Here is a 25,697-nt window from a genome sequence, read left to right as displayed (position 1 = left end):
ATGCTTATGATAGTGAAATTTGGTGGAAGAAAATAAAGGGACGTAGGCTTCTCAAATAGTCATACTAGCATAACAGGAGACGTAATAGTGACATATGATGTTACAGATCCACTTTGACCGATAAATTGGAGTCTGGTGTCCATGGTCTGGTGAAATATATACTTTTTCAACATTAACTGCGTACCAGGTGCATCGGGAGTAGGTTCTAGTTATGTAACGAATGTAATTTTTTGAACATTCGCGAATACGAATGCGAATATCTGCTACCGACATTCGCGAATGCGAATGCGAATATTCTGTTTTTTTTTAATTTGTTTATATTTTTGTAATGTTTCCTAAAATTTTAATGAAAAGTTAATTGATATTCACTGTAAATGAATCTGAAACTTAAGCTTTATTACATAATACCAAATAATAAAAAAAGTGAAGGCTGATAATGTGATTATACAAGGTTAAGTTCTATCTATCTATTGCCCTTCATTTGTCCAAAGTTGAACGTAGACCTCCCCCTAATTTTTTCACTTTTCTCGGTTCAGTGCTAATGCTGTCGATCTGGTCCCTGCGTATATTTTTAGGTTATCCGACCATCTCCTCTGTGGTCTGCCCCTTCCTCTTTTGTAGTCCCAAGGTCTCCACTGAGTTATCGCTTCATTCTATCTTCCGTCTCTTTGTCTAATGTTGTGTCCTGCATATTTTCATTTGAGAGTAGCTGCATGTTTGAGGTTAAGGTACGTTTTCTTAATAAAAAAAAGATGAAAAGTGAATAGATTTTGATTTTATTAACCTAATATTATCTTCAAATTATTTTTTTTTTCTTATATTCATATTCGCAAAACATTCGCACAAATTTCGCGAATGCGGATGCGAATGCGAATATGCAAAAACATGCGAACATTCGCGAATACGAATACGAATATTCGTTACATCACTAGTAGGTTCTAATTGCGTATTTCGTGTTCAGTGACCCTAAAAACCTGAATAAAAAAATATACCCTTAATATACTATTTTGACATGCTTATGCACTTTTGGATGCATTGTATGCACTGTAAATGCAGTTAAACATTTCCACCCATTTTTCTATAGTACTTTTTCCTGACGTCATCCCGAACACAATGCAAAAAATTGCAACTCTCTAGGTGCGGTGCTGTATTTAAAATATTATGATGTTTTTGGTGCTAAATGCCCTGGTCTATTGGATTGGATCTTCACTACACGTTGTTTCATATAGACGAGGTCATTTAGCACAAAATAAATAAATGTTTAAATACAGCACCTAGAGACTTGCAGTTGTTTGCATTATGTTCAGGATGACGTCAGGAAAAAAGTCTACTATTCAAAAATGGGTGGAAATGCATAATTGCACTGTAAAGTGCATAAAATGCATCCAAATTGCATAAATTTAAAAATGAAGTCAAAATAAGTATGCTAAGGAACAAAATGTATTATTTGGTGTGTTTTGGGGTCACTGAATACGATTACGCAATCAGAACTAACCCCCGGATCACCTGGTGCCCAAGGTCAGTGCAAGAGACGTCATCTTCTGGAGTTTCGATGGTTTTCGGCATTAAATCGATGCAAACGGATTACTCACGCGTTTTAGGGGTCACTAAGTACTAATATGCCATCAGAATTGACCTCCGGAGTACCTGGTGCCCAGGGTCACTACTAAGGCACGTCATCTTCTGGGGTTTCGAGGGATTTCGGCATATAATTGATGTACACTGATTACCGGAGGGTTTTTGAGGTCGCTAAACACGAATATGTCATCAGAACCGACCCCCTTTGCCCCTGGAGACCAAGGTCACTGCAAGGGACGTCCTCTTCTGGAGTTTTGAAGGATTTTGGCATTAAATTGATAAAAATGGATTGCTCGGGGGTTTTTGAGGTGTTAGACACGAATATGCCATCAGAACAGACCACCGGATCACCTGGTGCCCAAGGTCACTGCAAGGGACGTCATCTTCTGGAGTTTCGAGGGATTTCGGTATGAAATTGATGCAAACGGATTACTTACGGGTTTTTGAGGTCGCTAAACACGAATATGCTATCACAACCGACCCCCTGTGCACCTGGTGCCCAAGGTCACTACAAGGGACGTCGCGTCATCTTCTGAAGTTTAAAGAATTTCGGCATTAAATTGATGAAAATAAATTACTTGGGGATTTTGCGGTCGGTAAACACTAACATGCCATCAAAACAGACCATCGTAGAACCTGGTGCCCAGACTCACTGCAAAGGGCGTCATCCGCTAGGCGAGGTTTTCAGTACTATATTGATGCAAATAGATTACTTATAGGTTTTTGGAAATGCTGAACACGAATACACCATCAGAAAAACCCCGGAGGACCTGGTGCCTAAGGCACGTCATCTTCTAGAGTTTCGAAAGTTTTAGGTAATCAATTGATGCAAACAGATTTCTCACGGGTTTTTGGGGTTGTTTAACACAAATACGCCATCAGAAGAGACACCGGAGTACCTGGACCTAAGGCACGTTATCCTCTGGAGTTTTGAGGGTTTTTGGCATTAAATAGATTTAAACGGATTACTCTTGGGTTTCTGGGATTGCTGAAGACAAATACGCCGACAGAAAAAACACCGGACCACCTGGTGGCTAAGGTATAACATCTTATGGAGCTTAGAAAAATTTTGGTACTAAATTGATGTAAACGAATTGCTCATGGGTTTTTGGGTTTGCAGAATACGAACTCTAATATGTTAATCTATTTATTTTTTTTATATGAGTGTTATTATGCCTTGTGTTGACGTTATTAGTGATTACCGTAATCACAAGATACTCCAGAATTCCTCATATAAGCCATATTCGTGTTCAACAATCCCAAAACCAAAAAGTAATTCATTTTTCATCAATTTAATACCGAAATAATCCATTTGCATCCATTTTATGCCAAAATGCGTCGAAACTCCAGATGACGTGCTCTAGTAGCGATCCTGTTACCAGATACTCCGGAGTTTAATTCTAATATTATATTCGTGTTTAGCGACCCAAAAAGCACGTAAGTAATCCGTTTGCATCAATTTAATACCGAAAGCCCTCCAAACTCCAGAACATGACGTCCCTTGCAGTGACCTTGACACCAGGTGATCGAGAGGTCTGTTCTGATGGCATATTCGTGTTTAACGACTCAAAAACCCCTGAGTAATCCATTTTTATCAATTTAATGCCGAAATCTCTTAAACTCCAGAAGAGGACGCCCCTTGCAGTGAGCTTGGGCTCCAGGTGCACAGAGAGTCGGTGTTGATGGCATATTCGTGTTTAGCGACGTCAAAAACCCGTAATTAATCCGTTTAAATCAATTTGATACCTAAAGCCGTCGAAACTCCAAAAGATGACGTCCCTTATTGTGGCCTTGGACACCAGGTGATCCTAAAGTCTGTCCTGTTGGCATCTTCGTGTTTAACCACCTCAAAAACCCCCGAGAGGTCCAGTTACATCAATTTAGTGCCGAAATCCCTCGAAACTCCAGAAGATGCCGTGCCTTAGTAGTGACCCTGGGCACCAGGTACATTGGAGGTCAATTCTGATATCATATTCGTATTTAGCGACTCCTAAAACCCGTGAGCAATACGTTTGCATCGATTTAATGCCGAAAACCATCAAAACTCTAGAAGATAACGTCTCTTGCCGTGACCTTGGGCACCAGGTGATCCGGGGATCAGTTCTGATGGCGTAATCGTATTCAGTGACCCCAAAAACCCCCAAATAATAAATTTTGTTCCTTAGTATACTGATTTTGACTTTATTTTTATATTTATGCAATTTTGGATACATTTTATGCACTTTACAGTGCAATTATGCATTTCCACCCATTTTTGAATAGTAGACTTTTTTCCTGACGTCATCCTGAACATAATGCAAAAAACTGCAAGTCTCTAGGTGCTGTATTTAAACATTTATTTATTCGGTTGTTTTTAGTGCTAAATGCCCTGGTCTAATAACAAAATGTTGATTTTTCGAAAATAGGTAATAAAAACTCGGAAATGTTGTTTTTCTTCATTATGACTCAAAGCCGGTAAGCCTACCTTTGATTATTTCCTATTGGTAACCAACAGAGGTCATCACCTGATGAATCTCTTGAACCGGTTATATAATTTAATCTTTTACATCATTAAATTAATGTGCATCATTTAGTAGGTATTGTATTCTCTTATCTGTATACTTATTATGACGCTGGTGCTAAATACTTTTCTATTCGGTTTCCGAATGAACTTTAAAAGACGGATAACAAATTTTCAACTCGTCACGATTTACAGTACCTATTTTGTAAAAATTTTTATTTATATTTGTAATCATTATATTGTATTTTTTCGTTGAATGTTTGTTCTTGTCTTCGTCATTATAAATCACGTTCATTATCACGATCATAAATATATATTTTCAGTGTCAAATTGTCTTAACTCAGGTGTAAATCAAAATCAGTAGGAAGGTTATTTAAAAACGAAAGTGTAGTTTTAGTTGCGCGAAGTTTTAGAAGATGACGTGTTTTGGTGCTGGTTAGTTCTGTGAATAGAATGACGTATGTTGACAGTACTTCGAAGCAAGACGGTCAGATTTATTCGGGGGAAATGTGTTAGTGTTTTGAAAGTTAGGAATAGAAATTATAATTGAAAATGCTGAGTTTTTTGAAATTATTCTACGTAAGGTGCTTTCACATATCAAAAAACATTTCTTATAAATTTTTCAGTGCCTAGATTTTTACGTAAACAACGGTGCGGGGTGCATTTGCACCTCATCCGTTTATCCATTTTTTATATCTAAACGTCAAGAAAATTGATTTGAAAGACAATCATAACTTGTTTATTAGTGTAGGAAACAGAGGTTGAACCTTGCAAAATAGACACAAGTCCGGTTTTATTTTTTTTCTGGCATATCAAGGGGTGCTTATTATCAGACTAACTTTTTCTGAAAAAATTTCGCCCCGGAACCCCCCTTTTCACCCCTTTAAAGGGGGTAATTTATAGTTTTTGCAGAACGTAGCCCTTCCTGTACCTTTTATAAAAAATTTCTTTTATAGAAATATGAAGAGGACTATATTTTCTACGATTTATTTCCGACAGCATCTCTCTATCATCCACCGTTTAGCAAGGGTGGCGTCCCAAAGTTGACAAGTTTTTAAAAAAGATGTTTTTAGAAAAAAAATATTTTTCGCAAACTGTAACGGAAATTAAAAAGAAATGCTACGGAGATTATTCACAAATATATGATTGATTTTTTCGTATAGGTTTCACTTAAGGGTAATTGCCCTTTTTTTAATTACAGGGTGTTACATTTTAAAAAACCCCTTTTTATACCATCTGAACCGTTTATGCTAGAGTAAAAAGACTTTCAGCGATTACCCATGTACTGGTGTTATTTACAAATTTGTATAATACACCCCCATTTTTTCCCCGGAACCACCCAAAAAAGAAGAAGAATTAATAAATAAAGTGATTTTCTTGGAATCCTTCACACACAATGCCCTTCATTAATATGCTTCATATATCATTTTGTGCAAGTTATTATTACCCATGCATGGACACTAAACGCGATTTCCTAGTGCAACCCTTGTAGCCAAAAACAATAAAAAAAAATGAGGGGTTAAAATTTTTTTTTTGTTTTTTGCTTTTTGATCCATATGGGCATATGCTTCATCAATAGTGCTTTTCAAAAATATATATGGTTATTGCAACATCCCTGCGCAAACCACCCCTATCCTTGAAAATATACTGCAGAAACTACCCCTATACCTTATCCAGCATGTTTTTACGATTTTCTCATTACCTATTCATTTTTTTTAAACAAAACTTATACAAGGTTAAAGACCACTATTTACTCTAAAAATTAGGTCCTATTCATTTTTTTCGTTTAAGCAACCGTTACGGCACAGTGGCGCCGTAAACCTCATATATGCTTTGACGGGCTCCAGTTTTTGTTTATTTTTTCGTCATCTGTTTGTTTTATTGATAAAGTACTTATGTAAAATAAAACAACACAGTGTAACCTACAAATCATGACCTATGCACATTTTACATTCTTTGCTCCCCAAAGCTACAGTGGTGGCCCAAAATAAATTTTTTCATATTTTCGCCACCTACACGCATTTTATTGCGTTAATGCTACCTTAATAGCACAATATTCACCCCTAAGTGGTCGCTAAGCAGTGGCGGATCCAGGGAGGGGTGATGGGGGCGATCACCCCCACCCCTCTCAAACCAAGTGATATTATATTTGAAGATTATAAAAATATTCATTTTTTTTTATAGAAATACTTATATTCTTATATTCTAGAAATACTTATACTTATATGCTTTAGCGACAGTAGCGGATCCAGCATCGTTAAGAGGGGGGTGCCAATTGGTTAAATTTCTATAAAAATAAATGAATATTTTTATAATCTTTGAATATAATATGACTTGGTTTGAGGGGGGGGAGGTGTTCACCCCCATCACCCCTCCCTGGATCCGCCACTGCGTAGCGACCACCTAAGGGTAAATATTGTGCTGTTAAGGTAGCATTAATGCAATAAAATGCATGTAGGTGGCGAAAATATGCAAAAATTTATTTTGGGCCACCACTGTGGCTTTGGGGAGCAAAGAATGTAAAATGTGCATAAGTCATAATTTGTAGGTTACACTGTGTTGTTTTATTTTGCATAAGTACTTTATCAACAAAACGAACAGATGACGAAAAAAAAACAAAAACTGGAGCCCGCCAAAGCATATATGAGGTTTACGGCGCCACTGTGCCGTAACCGTTGCTTATACGAAAAAATGAATAGGACATAATTTTTAGAGTAAATAGTGGTCTTTAACCTTGTATAAGTTTTGTTTAAAAATAATACATAGGTAATGAGAAAATCGTAAAAACATGCTCGCCAAGGGATAGGGGTAGTTTCTGCAGTACATTTTCAAGGATAGGGGTGGTTTTCGCAGAGATGTTGCAATAACCATATATATTTTTGAAAAGCACTATTGATGAAGCATATACCCATATGGATCAAAAAGCAAAAAACAAAAAAAAATTTCAAACCCCCATTTTATTTATTTTTTTTTAGCTTAAGGGGTTGCACTAGGACATTGCTTTTGGTGTCCATGCATGGGTAATAATAACTTCCACAAAATGATGTATGAAGCATATTAATAAAGGGCATTGTGTGTGAAGGATTCCAAGAAAATCAATTTATTTATTAATTCTTCTTTTTTTTGGGGTGGTTCCGGGGAAAAAATGGGGGTGCATTATACAAATTTGTAAATAGCACCAGTACATGGGTAAGCGCTGAAAGTCTTTTTACTCTAGCATAAACGGTTCAGATGGTATAAAAAGAGGTTTTTTAAAATGTAACACCCTGTAATTAAAAAAAGGGCAATTATCCTTAAGTAAAACCTATACCAAAATATCAGTCAATTATTTGTGAATAATTGCCGCAGGATTTCTTCTTAATTTCCGTTACAGTTAGGGAAAAATATATTTTTTTTAAAAACATCTTTTTTAAAAACTTGTCAACTTTAGGGCGCCACCCCCGCTAAACGGTGGATGATAGAGAGATGGTGTTGGAAATAGATCGTAGAAAATATAGTCCTCTTCATATTTCTATAAAAGAAATTTTTTGTAAAAGTTACAGGAAGGGCTACGTTCCGCAAAAACCACAAATTACCCCCTTTAAAGGGGTGAAAAGGGAGGTTCCGGGGCGAAATTTTTTCAGAAAAAGTTAGTCTTATAATAAGCACCCCTTGATATACCAGAAAAAAAATAAAACCGGACTTGTGTCCATTTTGCAAGGTTCAACCTTTGTTTCCTACACTATATTATAAGTATGTACTATGAAACATAATTTTACAAAAAAGGTACTTCTTCTTTAAAAAAATTAATTATACCTAATTGCAAGACAAATACATGAATTTTTCACAGTTCATACAAAGTTTTTACACACAATACAATAAAGGCTGATTTATGCTATACGTGCCGTAGAACAACACTTGCATCCAAATGTTTCCCATGGTAATTTGAATTTTTTATTTTCTAACTTTTGAAAGCGTTTGTGGCTGAAATGTCTAATAGGTGATAAAACATTAGTATGGACATGGTAAAATTAGGTGTTTTTCAGAAATTATTAGAAGCCTTGTAAATAAATTGATAGTGTTACGGTCTTCTCTGTGAATCGAATGCGACTAGTCGCGATTACTCAAAATATGTTTTTATTTTGTTAATAACAAAATCTCGAAATGCGCTATCTACAGCAAGTAGTCTTTTTCATAGTATTTTTATACGCCAAATCGATTGCCGCTAGTCGTGATAGCTTAAACTACGTTCCGACTTTGTTATTAATAAATTATTGCAAAAATAACGGTTTGTGGTACGTTCACTCACGGTTTTTGCTCTAAATTTAAAAAAACCACTTGGATTGACATGAAATTTGGCATACACGTAGCTAACATGTCAAACAAAACAAGAGATATTGTGCCGATGTCTGCTTTTACCCTGGGGGTGAGTTTCACCCCTTTTCGGGGATGAAAAAAGAAACTTTTAAAATAAGTCCGGAAGTGGATAAACTGATTAATTCTAAGCAACTTTTGTTCTAGACAGTTTTTTTACTAATTCAATACTTTTCGAGTTATTTGGTTTTTTTGTTGAAAAATGAACATATTCACTCGCAAATAACTCGGAAAAGTATTGACTTAGTGAAAAAACTGTATAGAACAAACGTTGCTTAGAATTAATCAGTTTATCCAATTCCGGACTTATTTAAAAGGCTTCTTCTTTCACCCCCGGGGTGAAACTCACACCCAGGGTAAAAACACACATCGGCACAATATCACTTGTTTTGTTTGACATGTTAGCTACGTACTTGCCAAATTTCATGTCATTCCAAGTGGTTTTTTAAAATTTAGAGCAAAAACCGTGAGTAAACGTACTATAAACCGTTATTTTTGCAATAATTTATTAATAACAAAGTCGGAACGTGGTTTAAGCTATCACGACTAGTGACAATCGATTTAGCGTATAAAAATACTATGAAAAAGACTACAAACTTGCTATAGATAACGTATTTCGAGCTTTTCGGCGAATAAACAATTATTTTGTTATTAACAAAATAAGAACATACTTTGGGTAATCGCGACTAGTCGCATTCGATTCAGCGACCAAAAGTACACCAGAGAAAACCTTAACACCATCAATTTATTTACAGGGCTTCTAATACTTCCTAAAAAACACCTAATTTTACCGTAATTTGTTAATAACAATTAAACGCACCACATTTGGGCTTCCAGACCACTTTCATTGGATTTAGGGGATTGTTGACTATTCCTCCTTTTTCAAGTGAGCTTTATCGACGCTCTTATAGTTATCAAATCAACAGTTTATATAATAAGATTCCATCTACATTAAAAACATGTATCATACCAAAATTTAAATAGGGATGTTCACTAATTTTTAAATATAGTTAAATTCAATAGATTACAAGGTATATAAAAACGTAACAATCATAAAACTATGTATATTTTTTAAGATAAATGAGTTCATAATGTTGATTTTCTTGGAGGCTAGAAAAACGGTACCCTGCAGCGAGGCTACGGTCTGTGACGTCAGCAGTCGTAACGTCTTTGATCGACGACTAGTTTTGTATACTTATTTACTCAGTGTATTTGAATGTGCGCAGTTTTTTACGTATTTGATTATTAAAAATGAAGCCAAATAAGTGGTGTTTTGTTTCTGGGTGTGTAAATACATCAAAAAACAGTTCTGACAAGATTTTTATTACCGTTCCAGCCAATTTAAAACAGAAAAAGAAATGGTTTGTTGCAGCTAGAACTTAAAATAACTAACTTAAAGAACTAACTTAATAAAATAAACATTATAGAAGTTTTCCAGAGACTTTCGGCCCTTGGTAATAATGTAATTGTTCTTTCTGCATTTACATTTTTCAAAAATACTTATTAGTTTTCTCAGGATTCGAAAAAAATGAATGAATTTAAATAGCATTGGACCAAGATTTTGCACCTACCCCCTTAAAGAGTAAATGAAAAAGTTTCGGGACCTTAAATTTGTATTCCTTAAACTGGGATATTCCTAAAAACGGGATTCTAATAATACATACAGTAAAAGTAAACCTTGAAATAACTACATGTGGATGTAGGTATGACTTTATATTATATTAAAATCATTAATAATTTAGTGAAAAGATTGGTTGAAATGAAAATGTATAATACCCAAGTTCAAAAATATTTTTTACCTTGGAACAGTGGTCAACTCGAAATACGAAACAACCGAAATAAGATCTAGAGTTGAAAAGGACATAGCAACATTTAACAACATGCATGAGAAATATTTTCACCCATTGCGACATAATATCTCTCCCACTAAAAATGCGACTGCTAAAATGTTATTATTTCCGGTCTTGCTATATGGCGCAGAGGCCTGGACAATAATGGAAACGTTAATGAAAAAGCTAGAGGCATTCGACATGTGGGTGTACCCACGTATCCTCAAAATATCCTGGGCGACCCACACCAACGTACAGGTATTGCGTCGAATGGGAAAACAAAAAGAAATCTCTTTTACAATTAAGAAACGAAATCTTAAATATTTCGGTCATATTATGAGGCATGATAAATATCGTATACTCCAACTGATAACGCAAGGTAAAATAGAGAGCAAACGCGGACCCGGAAGAAAAGACACTCATGACTTAAAAACTTACGCCAATGATTTGGACAAAAATCGATCGAGTTATTCAGAAACGCCTCAAATGAAATTAAAATTGCCATGATGATAGCCAACGTCCACAACGGACAAGGCACATGAAGAAGAATAAAAATATTTTTAATACACCTAACCAAGGTAAAGTAATAACCAGCCGATGTATGTATACAATATGCATGCGTACAATGCATGCATACAACTTTCTCAATGCAACATTTTTTTTGTGGAGTATTAAGCATTTATTTTTTGAGCTTAAAGAAGACATGGAAAACTATATGGAATATACATTCAGTAAAGCTGTGGTAGATTTATTTTTTTACAAGATGCCAATAAATCATACACCATTGTTACATCTACACTACAGTCGGTAGTTTATACGAATCGGCTTTCTGAAAACCTTCTTCCCTTTTATTTGTCTATTTTTGTAAAACCCAAAATATGTCGTTACAAACAGTCTATCCACTTTAAACTAAACAAATTCACTATAAAACTCCAGTTTAACCCTGATAAAACAAGAAAAGAACAAAATAAAATGACCTGAAACGTCAAACACATAAACAGTAACACTATGAGAATGGCGCGCGCTTGGGGTATGCAACTAGTGACGTCAGGCCAATAGAGAAGCGTTCTTGAAATTTAAAATAATGCTAGATTTCTAATAAAGATTTTTTATAGAAAGGCTTTTTCAATTTTGTTGAAATTTTGGACAATTATTCCTAGGGTGTTTCTTAATCGTTTTACATGTTTGAAATGACTTTTTAATTTTTTGTGAACATCCCTATTCTTGCTTAAACGCCGTCTCCTAAACATTCAAAATTAAGGTGCCGTGATTTTTTTTCTCTTTCTCATAGTAATAAAAAAGTAAGTGGGTCCGTCTTCCTTGTGAGGTGCATTTTTTACTATCTTACTGTTCAGTATTATATTCTTTACTACTGTTTTGTTAGAGCCATAAGACTACTATTATACTGGGGTTAAGTGGAATAATATTTTTGTTGTGTCTTAGAACACAGCAAAAATAAACTTCGCCCTCTACTTTAGAGAATGTACAGTTTGTTATACTTATTATTTTTTGGAAATAAAAGTCGGTTTATTATTATTATTATCCAGATTTAGCCATACGGCTCACACTCCCTCTAAGGGGAAAATTGACTCATCCCAGATACCTACGGTATCAAAAGGATTGAGCTCTGGTGGGACTCTTTCCGTGTTATTGAGCCCTAGGTGACTTGGTATGCAGGTGTATCTCCCAAAAATTTTCGTACACATCTGGCCGTTGCGAGTAGTACAGCTTTCTGCATGGTCTTGTAAAGATGTTCATTTAGACCCAGCCTTTTTATGCTTTCGAGGAGGTTCTTCGGAATGACTCCAGTAGTAGATATAACAATAGGTATCGTCTGGGTACTTTGCATTCTCCATTGCCTTCGTATTTGAATTTCTAGATCTCTGTACTTGGCGATCTTTTCAGTGAATTTACTACGTAGATTATTGTTGTTAGGTATCGCCACATCAATTAGTGTTGTTTGTCTTGTTAATTTATTAACTAGTACGAGATCTGGTCTATTATGTGCCACTGTTTGGTCTGTGAGCACAGTGCGGTCCCAGTATAGCTTGTAGTTGCCATCCTCAAGCATATTCTCAGGGACGTATTGATAATACGGGAGATGGTCCGTTTGGAGAAGTCCCAGCTTGATAGCTATCTCTTGATGAAGGATTTTTCCCACTGCGTCATGCCGTTCCTTGTATTCAGTTGCAGCAAATGCCTGGCAGCCCCCTGTAAGGTGTTGGATGGTTTCTTGGGCTTGACATCCATATCGGCATCTGTCGTTTTGAACCTGAGGGTCTTTGATGATATATTTCAGGTAGTTTCTGGTTGGCATAACCTGATCCTGAATGGCCAGTAATGAACCCTCCGTTTCAGGGAACATCTCTCCTGATGTCAACCAGTAGTTCGACGCTATATTGTCGACATAATCTTGGCTGACCTCATTGGGATGTCGCCCGTGCAAAGGTTTACCCATCCAGGCGCGCACTTTTTCGTCCTTAGTAAGGTGGTTTATGCGCAGTTCTGCTTCCCTCAGTTTGATCGGTGTTGTGTCATCTACTGCGCAGATAGCGCGATGTAGAGTAGATGTCTCAGCCTGCATCTGAAAATAAGTTCTTAAATTAGCAATTTGTTTATCTAATTGCTCACCTTATTATTATTATTATTATTATTATTCAGCGACCCAAAAAACCTATAATACCGCCATCAAATCGCGGCGAACTAAAAGTGTCCACGGGACCCCCTATGTTGCGACTAGACTAATCTGCGTGTTTGGCGCTGTGTTGTGTATTGTGCCATTTTGTCTACTACTTCAACAGCTCCTTTTGTTTTGTTATAATGAAGTATCATTTCAAGTTTATATGAGTTCGTCAGAATCACCGTTGTCAGATCATCGTTGTCCATTAAAAATCTTAGTTTTTCTTCGTTACAAAATCGAGAATTGTGAAATTTAGATGAACAAATTATCTCTTATCAATCAAAAATTCGAAGTGTTACTTGTACAAACCAACTTACTACACTCAACAAGACTTGGGAAGAAACTGAAATATGTATAACCATTAACCTGAATCCACCAAAACAAATATTTCTTACACGTATATTTAGACGAAGTAAAAACGACAAGACGGATATTAATAATTCTTTTTGCATTCGATTCGTGAATGCGTCAGAAAACTTTGTGAACCGGAGCCATGATATAATATTGAAAAACTGCATACAAAAAATGCATTCTTAAAGTGCATCTCAAACAGACATTAAAAAAATCCAAAACTCTTTAATTATCGGCGGGAATAAGTTCAATTTTGGTAGTCGGGGGGTTTTTGGGGTCGCTGAAAACGAATATAACGTCAAAACTGATCTCCGAAGTACCTGTTGCCAAGGGTACCTACATACCTCGTCATTAAAATTCATTAAAAAATTAGTCAAAAATCATTACTCGGGGGGTTTTTGGGGCCGCTAACGAGGAATATGACATCGGAAGTGATTTTCGGAGTACTTGGTGCCCAGGGTACCTACTGTTTAGTTCTCTTGTGGAGTTTTCGGCAAAAAATGTATTCAAAAATTAGTCAAAAATAGTTACTCGGTGACTTTTGGGGTCGCTAACGACGAATATGACATCAGAAGCGATCTCCGGAATATCTGATGCCTAGGGTACCTACGTCTTATGGAGTTTTCGGCAAATTCATTAAAAAATTAGCCAAAAATCATTACTCGGGGGGTTTTGGGTCGCTGACGACGAATATGACATCGGAAGTGATCTACGGAGTACCTGATACCCAGGGTACCTACTGTTTACCTCGTTTTCTGGAGGTTTCGGCAAATTCATTAAAAAATTAGTCAAACATCATTAGTTACGAGATAAACAGTAGGTACCCTGGGCACTAGGTACACCGGAGATCACTTCCGATGTCATATTCGTCGTCAAAGACCCCAAAAACCCCTAAGTAATGGATTTTAACTAATTTTTTAATGAATTTGCCAAAAACTCCAGAAAACGAGGTAAATAGTAGGTACTCTGGGTACCAAGTACTCCGTAGAGCACTTCGGATGTCATATTCGTCGTCAGCGACCCAAAAAAAACCCGAGTAATGATTTTTGGCTAATTTTTTAATGAATTTGCCGAAAACTCCATAACAAGTAGGTACCCTGGGCACCAGGTATTCCGGAGATCGCTTCCGATGTCATATTCGTTGTTAGCGACCCCAAAAACACCCGAGTAATTATTTTTGACTAATTTTTTAATAATTTTTTTGCCGAAAGCTCCACAAGCCGAGGTAAACAGTAGGTACCCTGTACACCAGGTACTCCGGAAATTACTTCCGATGTCATATTCGACGTTAGGGGCCCCAAGAACCCCCGAGTAATGATTTTTGACTAATTTTTAATGAACTTGCCGAAAACTCCACAAGACGAGGTACACAGTAGGTACCCTGGGCACCAGGTACTCCGGAGATCACTTTTGACGTCATATTCGTTTTCAACGACCCCAAAAACCCCCCGCGTAACAAAATTGAACTCATTTTCGCCGATAATTGACGAGTTCTGAATTTTTTTTATTGTCCGTTTGAGATGAACTTTAAGAATGCATTTTTTGTATGCACTTTTTCAATATTATATAATGGCTCCGGTTCACAAAGTTTCCCGGCGCATTCACGAATCGAATGCAAAAATAATTATTAAGATTCGTCTTTTCCTTTTTTTTTCGGAGGTTCAGTGCTTAATTGCTTCGACTAATTGATGAATTCGATTGAGATAGTTCCTGACAAAAGCTTCCGAGTGTGATAAATATTCTATAAGAAGCCTACCTAAGAAGCCGCTCTACCTCAAGAGGCATTATCCAGAAATACAACATTCTTTTTTTAAACCCAGCGACAGGTCAATTTTTGATTTGCTGTGGTGTTTTCATAAAACAACTTCATCATTCTTAAGAATTTGTAGGATATCCCATAACTTTGTATTATTTCCAACAATTTTTCTCTGTGTAGGATATCGAACGCCTTCCTAAAGTCCATGAAGTTTAGATGTAAGTACTTAATACATAGTTTACTTTGCATTCCACTGACTGTCGATGATCATTTTGAGCTTGCAGATCTGTGACTTATTTGCTCAGCTTGATTTGGTCTTAATTTTTGGTTTATTTCCTTTTTCATACTATTAAGCATGATACCGATACGGTCATTATGTTACTCGTAACACATAAGAGGATTATAGGTCTCCAGTTCTCGCCCATTCTGTATATGTTCCCCATTAGTAGCTAAATTTGATCGACCTTGATGAGATCGGTGGCTTCGCAGTTATAATTTGGCTCGTTAAAAAAATTGGAGGAGTTGACATTGGTAGAGGTGTGAAATTTTTGCAGAGGGACCTTGTCACGGAAAATATACATACACGGCTAAATATAAATAATGAATAAGAAAAATTAGAGAGATGGAATTAAAATAAGGAACAGACTGGCTTGGGCAGCATTTGGTAAGGTTACTGACCTATTTTTTACGTACAACCTTTCAAAAAATGGAAGTAAAATACCTTGGACTTACATTGTCAAGTTACGGAGACCTGGACAAAGAAGTGAGAAATCAAGTACAAAAAGCAAATAGACTGGTAGGATGTCTTAATAACAGTATCTGGCGAAACCGACATATTAACACTGAGATGAAGTCAAGAATTTATAAAGCCAGTGTAAGACCAATAATGACATATGCATCAGAAACAAGACCCGATACAGCCACAACACAAAGACTACTGGAAACGGCAGAGATGAGAGTACTGAGAAGAATTACAGGAAATACACTGAGAGATCGAAAGAGGAGCGAAGATATTAGAAGATAATGTAACGTACCGGGTGTCCCAATAAGAATGGCTCTCGGCCATATCTCAGGAACCGTTTATAGTGGAGCTTTGAAATAAAAAATTTTATAACAAAAGTTGCCTCAGGAAAAGCCTGGAAATTATTTTCATAATTGTGGGTCCACCACTAGAGGGCGTAATTGAATATCAAAAATAAAAAAATCTAAATTTTACAAAATTTTCCTAATGAAGGGGCACTGGAAATCCGATTATTGTATTCTTCATCAAATTCTGCGCATATTTGATTTAACAAGTTTAACTCTACCTTTGCAAATAAGAGTTGGGGGTGAGTGGGAACCTTGTTATGAAAAAATGGCTGTAAGTCCGGTACTGATAAATCAAATTTTGAAAACTCGGTCTTGTTGAAGACAGATCTTTTTCTTCAATGTAAGCGTGATAATTTTGAACCATCCTAATAAGTAATAAGCCAGCTGGGAGGCGTTTTTAATTTTTTTCAGAAATCTAGTTTTCTTTGGAAAACATTAAATACAAGTATGCATTTTTAATCATACTTTATAAAATTAGATTAAATTAGCAATAGAATAGCGAAAACCGCATGTCGATACCTTTTTTCTATCTCAAGATATCTCGATAAACGTGTAAATTTTATACATAACTGTTACTATCACCGGTAAACTAAGTTAATGAAAAGTAGTGTGCTGTGGAAAAAAACAAAATAACATTTTCCAGATGTCAACGTATAAAAATATAATTAATTAAAACAACAATATAAAGAGAAACAATACTATTAAAATTAAATATAACACAGAATAAAAAGAACTACTTAGTGACGACCTAAATATTCAAATTGTTGCCCATCATACACTACTCTAGAAACATTATCCAGAGAATACTAAACGCCATTCAAAGCATATCGAGAGCAGAAATTGAGAGTGCTGTTCAATCTACTCTTGAAAGAGTAAATGTTTGCAACGAAAATGATGGGCAAAAATTTGAATGTTTATGTCATCACTAAATAGTTGTTTTTATTTCTTTGTAATAGAGCTTTTCAACGCTTCTCATTTGTTTCGAGCCTCTATCATATGCCGTATAATCCGTGTATAATATTAATATACGAGATATGAACGAGGTTCGAAACAAATGAGAAACGTTGAAAAGACCTAATATACGTTGACAGCTGGAAAATGTTTCTTTGTTGTTTCCATAGCACACTACTTTTAATTAATTTCGTTTACCGGTGACAGTAACAGTTATGTTTTTAAATTTACACGTTTTGTATGATATCTCGAGATAGAAAAAAGGTATTAACATGCGGTTTTCGCTATTCTGTTGCTAATTTTGTCTAATTTTGTAATATGGTATTAAATATGCATGTTTGTATTTAACATTTTCCAAGGAACACTAGATTTCTGAAAAAAATTAAATAACGCCTTCTAGCTGGCATATTACTCAGTAAGTTGGTTCGAAATCATAACTTTTACATTGACGAAAAAGATCTGTCTTCAACAAGACCAAGTTTGCAAAATTTGATTAAGCAGAACCGGAATCACAGTCAGTTTTTCATAACAAGGTTCCCACTCACCCCCACCTCTTATTTCCAAAGGTAGACCTAAACTTGTCAAATCAAATATGCCTAGAATTTTATGAAGAATACGACGATCGGATTTCCAGTGCCCCTTCATTAGGAAAATTTTGTAAAATTTAGATTTTTTAATTTTTAATATTCAATTACGCCCTCTAGCGGTGGTCCCACAATTATGAAAATAATTTCCAGGCTTTTCCTGAGGCAACTTTTGTTATAAAATTTTTTATTTCAAAGCTCTCCTATAAACGGTTCCTGAGATATGGCCGAGAGCCATTCTTATTGGGACACCCGGTACAGTGTATAAACGAATGGACACTAAATAGAAAAAAAGAATGAAACAACCACATTAGAAGAATGGAGGAGTCACGTGTGCTCAAAATAGCGCGAGATAAATCACCAATCGGTAGAAGAAGTATCGGCCGACCGCACAAAAGATGAAGTGACAACCTTCCATAGAGGTATCAATCCGCCAATAAACAAGCAGAGTTGCTTATAAAGAGGAAGAAGAACCTTTCACACAGTTCATCATCATCATCATCTTTCGCCCCACAATCCTTTGTACCCGCCTTGCTCGTCGAGAAATTCGTCGTATACCTGTTGCCATCTTCTGATTTTTGATATCCCCAAATTTGATCAGTTTGATCCGGAAGACCACATCTTATGTGCTTAGATGACATAAAACAACATGCAGGACCTAGATGAAGTGACCTTAGAGAAATGAGGGGAGGCTTATATCGATGTTATATAACAAATTCTAACGGTCAATTTCATAATAAAGTTAAAGTGGACTTCAAATTTTAAGATGGTACCTTTATCAATGACATTAAAGTGAACTTTAGTTAATGTTCACTTCAAGTTGATTATGAAACCGGGCGTAAGGAAGATATTATTTCACAGCCTACCCGGACCCTTATATATTATTACAAGATAAAATGACGGGAAAATATTCATTCCCTAAACATTTCAAAGTAAGGTATCAATTTAATTAGAAATCATTTATTCAAAAGATGAGTAGGATTTAAATTATTGTCGCTATTGAACAATATACCTACCTGATTTTTATTACATCTCATAGATTAATGTCGTCATCAAATCATTATTTTAAATTGAATTTGTCAAGAGTTATTGTCCTCATAATTGACGACAATTTATATTTATGGATTGATTCGTCGATATTGTCATTCGGTGTGAACTAAAATGTTGATTTTAATTGTACCTGATGACTAAAAAGTCTCCATATATACAGGGTGAGTCATGAGGAACTGTACATACTTATACCTTGCGGAGAGGCCTCCATGGGGGATAACAAATGACCATTAAAAATTGTCTGCTCCCATTGTTTAATAATATACACGGTGAGTTTACTGAAATATTTATTCGTCATAACTTGCTCACTTTATATCTTCGGTGTCTGCCTCTCTTGATTCTTCCAATCGGGCTCCACTGTGTTATTCTGTTTATCCAACGTTTTTTGCCTGCTCTTCTGATATGTCCGTACCAGGTTAATCATTTCGGTCTATGTAGTATATTATGTGAGTTCATTCTCATTCTTTCTTTTTTCTCTGTTATTTATTCTATCTCTTCTTGTTACTTTGCAGCTTATGCTTAAGAATTACAAGTGGCGGCTCGTGACCTCAGTATGCGGGTAGGCTACACATATACTTCGGGTAGGCGACAAAAAATATCCTACAATTTGTAATACATTTTGAGCCGTCTTGCAATACTTAATGTAATCTATGAGTAGTGTGGCCAACTCCAATTTAGTCGAATTCGGGACAAGACTGAAAAAACTACCTAAAATCCGGGACTTTTCAATGAAAATCGGGCCATTTTTTTTAATATAAAACTTTAATATCATCATTTTATTGATTATTTAACATTTTTATGTTGACAAAAAATTTTTTGATGGAATGGGTTGTAATAATAATTACATTTTTGTTTTTTGACTTTTTTGTTTTTGACGTTTCGACTTTCAAGCCGGAAATCGTTCTCAAAAAACGAAAAATTGGAAAATCAACTAATGTTGGATTTCCATGTAAATTGAACCTTGGGTTAAAATATAATTATCATTATTTGTTATTCATGTTTTTAAATCGTCTTTTCAGAAGACGATAATTAAAATACAGAATCCGGAAAAAGTCCAGAGTTAGAGTTATCGTAGAACTTTATAACATACGACGTTATAAAATGCATGCGTTTTGGATGTGGTATTAGTATAACAGTCTAGAAATTGTCGACTTTTTTTCATCCCACCAATTCAATTTGATGTGAATTCTTAGTTTTAGAAGAATGATGTATTAAAAATTTCAATATGGAATAATTCGGATGGCCCGGAAGCCTTGTCCGGGACGCCGGGACACGACTTCGTAATTCGGGCCATGTCCCGGATTTTTCGGGCTAGTTGGTCACACTATCTATGAGCGCAACAATGTGTAAAAATTGCTTTTGGAGCATCTACTTTAATTTTTGATTGTAATCCGTTTAAAGAGCCAGCCATTACACTTGCATCATCGTAAAATTGAGCAATTAATTTATTTTTGTAATCATATGGCTCAAGCACGTTTGAAATTAAACTATATAGAGCGTCTGCAGATCTATTCTCGCTAACATCAAAAAACCCTAAAAATCTTTCTGTTACCTGACCGACTTTGTTAACAAAACGGATTGTTAAAGTACACTGTGATTTTTCGGTTATATCAGTAGTATCGTCCGCTAGTGTAGAAAAAAATTGACTTTCATTAATTTCTGTTGAAATTTCATTTTTTACGTAATCGGCAAGGCAATCTATTAAATCATTTTGTATTGTTTTTGACAAACCCGTGAACATCCCTTCTATTTTTTAACATGATCCTGGATTTCCTGATCGCGTTTAACTACTAAATTAAAAATTTCTTTAAAATTACCCATGTTTGAAGAATTATGGCTCTCATCACGACCGCGAAATGCAAGGTTCTTGTTTTACTAACAGAATTGTAACATCAATTTCTTCAACTTCTTCAATCTTTTTCAACTTCTTCATTATATATCTTATTAGATAGAGAAATTTGTCCAGCTAAAGCACTGTCAATAGTTTGTTTATTTTTTTCTAACCGTTTTAAACCTAAGCAATTGTTTAAATGTTCTTTCGAAGATTCATGTTTTTTTTACACTAGTTGATAAATTTTTCAAATCTGAATATCCCTGACTCACCCAAACATTTTGCTTCAAATTTGAGAGCAACAGACAAGGCCAACAGAAAAGTGGATTTTTAAAATAACTTCCGCTTAGCCATTTATGATTTTCATACCATATTGTTTTAAACGATCTCGAAAATGATCGATTGTCTTTTGTCTTATCTGTGGATAAAATTGTTAAATTTGGTAAAGGCCGGCCCATTGAAATAATTACTAATCTTTCTTGATTTTGGCGCCTTGAAAAAGGCGTCTCGATCAAACTGCATATTACATCGTTTAAAATATTCATATTCGATGACTAAAGTTTTTCCACCAATAAAACTAGCACACCTACGTTTCAACAACGTCAAATATTACTTATTTTATTTATGTATCAAATAATAATTTACTCTTCGAATAAATTGATAAGTTAACAATTAACCTCGCTTTAAATTTTAAATTATCTATATAATCTAATAACACAATTCGCCAGTTTAACTTTAAATTATCCAAATTGTATTGAAACACAATAAAAATATAATGGACGACTGACAAATAACTATTCACAGATTTATTTGTCGTTAGTGAATTATTACTAAATTAACATAAAATTAAAATGCCCTTCAATAGACCGATCTCAAATTTACCTGTTTATTATTCAGATTTCATAAACAAATTTAAATTGTCCTACCTAGTTTTATTCAATACTTAACCTACTAATAACAGCCAAAATCAAAAAACAATTATTTAAAACAGTTTCACAAGACACAAGAGAAGCAACTGATAAAATTTTGTAGGTCCGGCTGTAAGACTCTGTGCCTATCAGCCCTTTCAAAATCGTAGAATACGGTCGCTACCAGCAGACCTGCAGCAGGTCTGCTCGTGTAAACAGAAAGAGATCGCACGTCAATTCGGTGTTGGCGTCGTTCTATTTCAGGCTACGTTTTCAATTGCCTGACCAAGGAAGAATATAGAATCTTATACAGTACTACTGATACTACAAGGAGCGTACAATAATTATAACTACGGAGAAAATTTTTTGGATATTTTTAAAAATAATTTGGATAATTTTTGCTATTTTATTGTAGGTATTGTGTCAAAATTTATAAATTACAATTTTGAAATAAGTAATTTATATTAATAATTTGTATTATTGTACTACATTTGAAGAGGGTAGGCGGCGCCTACCTTGCCTACCCCGACGGGCCGCCCCTGAGAATTACATGTCTGTTTCTCTTATTTTGTTTTTGTTTTTCTTATTTATTATCCAATTTTCACACCCATAAGTCAGAATACTTCTTGTTATCGTATTATATTATAATATTCTTTTTGTTTTTATACTGATATAGTGTATATTCTATTGTATATTCTATAGGTATATACAATAGTTGGAACGTAACATACAAATTACTGAACAACTTTGTACTACTAAAAAATTTAATTGAGCTAGTTTAATAACTATTTTGGGGTCCTTGTTAATCACTCGATTAAAATAATGAGTGACGATTATTGTGAAAAATACTCATACCCACTGTAACTACCGTAACAAATTACTAAGTTTTAAAAATTGTTATTATTTAATGGTGTAGATGTTGTTTTTTGTTTATTATTTAATTTTGTATGATTGTAGGGTTATGTAAGCTATTGATTTCTCTCAAATCGCATTCCGGTATTAGTCCTGGCTGTATCGTCGCCCCAGTTAGATAAATTATTTCGATTCGATTTTTTTGCACAAACTTGCTTAAAAAGTGGTCCTTATAACAAATTCACAGGGTGTCAGACGGTACGGTGGTCGAAAAAATGTTTAACCAATTTTTTTGAAACAAATTCACAAAAATAATTTTTTTACTTCGAACAATTTTTTTAGATCATTTGGGTAATTCTGAGCAAAAAAGGTTTCTTGTGATTTTTCTCTAAAATTGACTGTTGTCGGGTTATACGCGATTTAAAATTTGAAAAACGCGAAAATAGCCATTTTCAAGGCTTAATAACTCCGTAATAGTTATTTATGTACCAAGTCAGTAAAGTTACTCTTTTATCGAACGAGTCTGATATTATGAGCCGAGCGAGCTTAGCGAGCGAGGCGAATAACAGACGAATTCGATAAAGAGTCTTTACTGACGTGGTACATACAAAATTTTATCGCCAACAATTTGATATTGGTTTACTTTGGTTTGACACTTACCTACTTACATTTTATAATTTAAGAATTTTTTAAATTTTAGACGTAATAAAAATTTTATGACAGTGATGACAGATGACTTTTGCATGATGGCCGCTTTCGATTTTTAATCGATAGTTGTTATCAATATTGAATAATTACTAAATCGGTAAAGTTTTGATTTATTTTATATGAATATAATTACAAAATACTACAGAATTTCACTTTTTGATATAAATTTAATTAACAATGTCGTAAATTTTGTATAATATTTTTAATAATTATACTAAATAAATAATAAGTTAACTCAAATAAATAATCAATTACTGCCATCGACCACTTCACGATTACTTCCATCGACCACTTCACGATTACTGCCGTCGACCACTTCACGATGACTGCCATCGACCACGTTCAATCTCGATTAATCGCGGCAGGTAAAGTAAAATTCTTCTTTCAGTACAATAAAGTGATACTTTACTGCCGCAAATGAGTACAATAATGAATGACTTAGTGACGGTTGGCGATAAAAATTATTAGAAAAGTCAGGAAGTGACCAAATCAAAGTTTAAAGTCCTCCTACAAGATCCTGAAGAAATTTGCGTCATTATTGTATTATTAAGCGGTTATTTTTAATTATCAACAATGCGCGCTAAGCGCTTATTAGGCGGCCGTCAATGGTGAGTGCGAAAGAGATGCACCATTCTGGCCGTCGAATGGTGAATCTCACTCCCACTCACATTGACGGCCGCCTTAATACGCTCTTAGCGTTCATTGTTAATAATTAAAAATAACAGCTTAGTAATAAAATAATGACAAAAATTTCTTCAGGATCTTGTAGAGAGGGGGCTTTAAACTTTGTATTGGTCACTTTCTGACTTTCATAATAATTATTTTCAACCGAGTTATTAAGTTATTTTTCAAATTTTTAATAGCGTATAACTCGACAACAATTTTAGAGAAAAATGACAAGAGACCTGTTTGCTTCAGTATCTTGCAGGGGGGGGGGGACTTTTGATTTGGTGATTTTCTGACTTTCACAATAATAATTTTTAACCGAGTTATTAAGCCTTGAAAATGGTCATTTTTGCATTTTTCAAATTGTAAATCGCATATAACTTGACAACCATCAATTTTAGAGAAAAATATCAAGATACCTTTTTTGCTCCGAATGACCCAAATCATTTAAAGCAAATTGTGCAAAAAAATCGAATCATGGGAATAATTTACCTAACGGGGCGACCATACAGCCTGGACTATATGGAGTATGGACTATGTAGTAAAAATTGCGTTATCGTGGGAAAGTTTTTGATTGCTCGCGTGATTCTTTCAAATTTCTACTGTAATAAATTTCATATACTATCTACAACTTAAACATTACACGGGCCAGCCGGTGTTTTTTTTTAAATACTTATCGATATTTTTCTGAAAGAAATGCGTAGAATACTTCCCATTAACAGTAGCGCACCTAGAATTTTCATCTGGGGGGTTTGGTTTTCTCTGTTGGCTTGGGTACAGAAATTTTTTTGTATAGTTTGTAAAGACAAGTTACATTTTCCTACTATCATTTATACCCCCAAACCCCCCTGGGTGCGCCACTGATTAAATGGAAAGTATTCTACGCATTTCTTTTAACAAATTTTGTTTCTCGGATATTCTGTCCTAAAATGGTTTTTGTAAGAGGTTGTATCGATTGAATTCTTTTCGGAACTTTTTTATTGAATGAAAAATTTATGTAGCTTTCCAAGTAGAACTTTTTTGAGCTTTAAAAATGAGTGGAGTCGCGGGATCTGGAAAATATAATGGATGTTCCAAGCGTTCGTTTTTTTCCATCCAATGGCATTAGATAGATATAAGTTTATTGTTTTTGAAAACTAGTCCAATATACAGTATGGTGCAAATGAAAGGTTTTATAGGATTTTCCCTTCAACTTCATTGGAATTTTCCTGTCAAACAGCACACCACTCGCTTCCTTCCACTTCATCCATCCAGCCCTAATTCTACTGCATGCATCTCCATCTATTTCTCCATTACTCTGTAATACCGATCCCAGATACTTAAAACTATTGCTTTTTACAATCAGTTCACCATCCAAAGTTACCATTTTATTTGTAGTAACTCCATCTTTACATGAAAATTCTAAATACTCTGTCTTTGTCCTACTAAGTTTTAAACCATTTTCCTCGAGAGCTTGTCTCCACTGTTCCAGTTTTTGTTCTAAGTCTCTTTCACTATTTCCTACTAACACGACATCATCAGCATACATTAAGCACCATGGAATGTTACCCTGTAGTTTCGCTGTTATCTGGTCCAAAACTAATGAGAATAAATACGGACTAAGCACCGAGCGTTGGTGCAATCCTACTTTCACATGAAATTTATCAGTCTCTCCCACACCTGTCCGAACACTAGTCGTTACTCCCTCATACATATCCCTCACAATCTTTACATATTCACCAGGGACTCCTTTCTTATTGAGTGCCCACCACAGAATCTCTCGAGGAACTCTATCATATGCTTTCTCAAGATCAATGAATACCATATGAGCGTTTGGTTCTTTACTCCTATATTTTTCCATCAACTCCCTTATAATGAAAACTGCATCTGTTGTTGATCTGCCCTGCAATGCCCTGCATAAAGCCAAATTGATTCTCGGATATTTTGGTCTCTTCACGTATCCGTCTATCAATTACTCTTTCCCATATTTTCATGGTGTGGCTAAGCAGTTTTATAGTCCTGTAGTTTGTAC

The 25,697-nt window shown here is 35.1% G+C and overlaps 1 protein-coding gene across 2 annotated transcripts in view; it reads left to right on the top strand.

Moving 5' to 3' along the window:
• The window catches only part of LOC114327576 (5'-AMP-activated protein kinase subunit gamma-2), a 537,287-nt gene that overhangs the window by 434,441 nt on the left and 77,149 nt on the right, over positions 1-25,697 (top strand). The gene's annotated exons all lie outside the window — the stretch shown is intronic.

This window comes from Diabrotica virgifera, chromosome 8 (assembly GCF_917563875.1).
Source record: "Diabrotica virgifera virgifera chromosome 8, PGI_DIABVI_V3a".
Classification (NCBI taxonomy): domain Eukaryota; kingdom Metazoa; phylum Arthropoda; class Insecta; order Coleoptera; family Chrysomelidae; genus Diabrotica; species Diabrotica virgifera.
This window is presented reverse-complemented; position numbering and strand designations above follow the sequence as displayed.